The sequence below is a fragment of the Palaemon carinicauda genome, chromosome 4 (genome assembly GCF_036898095.1).
Source record: "Palaemon carinicauda isolate YSFRI2023 chromosome 4, ASM3689809v2, whole genome shotgun sequence".
Classification (NCBI taxonomy): domain Eukaryota; kingdom Metazoa; phylum Arthropoda; class Malacostraca; order Decapoda; family Palaemonidae; genus Palaemon; species Palaemon carinicauda.
Window position 1 is genome coordinate 44,898,470 of NC_090728.1, and position 2,012 is coordinate 44,900,481.

A 2,012-nucleotide genomic window follows, 5' to 3' on the forward strand; every position below is an offset into this window, starting at 1 on the left:
ATACTACTTTCATATCAAAATATCGTTAATAACAATACTTATTTGTCACCAATTGCAGCTGCTACTGCATGTATTTGTCGCAATGACTAGAATTAGTTTTTTTTTTTCATTATGGACTCCTGTAAGGAAAACGAGAACAAATCGGATAAAACAAAATATCAAGTTCGGTTCACTAAGCACGACTTGAGTACTTTATGAGAGTTGTTTTACTTAATGCAGTCATCACTACACACTACCGTTACCAACAGAGACAAGGTGGCTTATGTCTAGACATGTACCCCTCACATCCAGGCTATCAGCCAAGAAGGAAGTGTTTCAACATAGTTTACTTAGTTCAACCAAACTTAACCCCTGCGCAGCAGATACGCGCTGGCAAAAAAAAAAAAAAGAAAAAAAAAAAAACCCTGAGTTTCCAAAGGATACAATGAAATAAAGGGAACGTAACTAACACCTTTTTACTAGTTTTTGATAGTTAAAAGAAGACAACGAGTACAAAACTTATAAACTATTAACGCAAATTTATCTAATAGTGTTATAGCTTCTTTACGACATGCGTGTCTGTCTGTCTGTCTCGTAAGTTGACTCCCAAGTACTAAGTACTTTCTGCTTTGGTAAGAGGGAGGGCATGACTTATTTAACGCCTTTGCTATTAGAGTAAAGTCAAAACTTGTAAGATAGTCGTGAATTAATTAGATTCAAAAGAAAAATAAAAAGACAATAATAAAGCCTCTATAAAAGTGTGGCTGTATGTATATATATATATATATATATATATATATATATATATATATATATATATATATACGTATATGTATATATATAATATATATATGTATATGTATATATAATATATATATATGTATATGTATATATATAATATATATATGTATATGTATATATATAATATATATATGTATATGTATATATATAATATATATATGTATATGTATATATATAATATATATATGTATATGTATATATATAATATATATATGTATATGTATATATATAATATGTATATGTATATGTATATATATATAATATATATATGTATATGTATATATATATAATATATATGTATATGTATATATATATAATATATATATGTATATGTATATATATAATATATATATATGTATATGTATATATATAATATATATATATGTATATGTATATATATATATATGTATATATATGTATATGTATATATATATATATAATATATAATCGTATTACGATCAAAGGGAGAGGGAGTAGTCATACCCTGGAGAGAAGGGATACCTTGAGAGGTACTCGACTAAGAAACCATACTCTTCCATAAATTGCCGAACCAGTAGGTTGTAATTAAGAAAGGGGGATTGGGATGGGAAGGTTGAATCTGTATGCGCGCGCGCGTGTGCATATCTATCTAAACATTTAGACGTCGTTATTAACGCCTTGGGTACACTTGTAAAATATAAAGGATAGTAAAATATATATATTGCGACCTAGAATTCTTTCTTTTGATATATCAGAATATTCTTAACGAGATAAAAAAAAAAGAGTAAAAAAAAGTCATGAAAAGGCCTCAACCCTATGACAAAATAGCCCACCCACTTGGTTAAAATGAAGGATAAAAATAGAAAACCTTAACAAAACAGGCTAGTGCATGGGGCGATCATATCTCTTGGTGTTACCATACTCAACAGACTGAGCTGTACAGCAATAGCTGCTATAAAGTCTTACCTTATTAGGGGGAGCGATAAGCACACGGGGAATGTCAAGGGTGGACCCAAGGAGGTGGGGTGGACCCAGGGCCCAGCTTCGAATCCCCGAAGAGAATCTAGTCCACAGGACCAACAGCCAACCTTCAATTAAAAGCTTATTACGATACAACCTTCACCTCTTCGGTGACTCCCTAGAGCCATGCTTAAAATCTCTCTCTCTCTCTCTCTCTCTCTCTCTCTCTCTCTCTCTCTCTCTCTCTCTCAGCAAATGGAGTCTCCGAGGATGGACTAAAAAGTCTTTGAGAC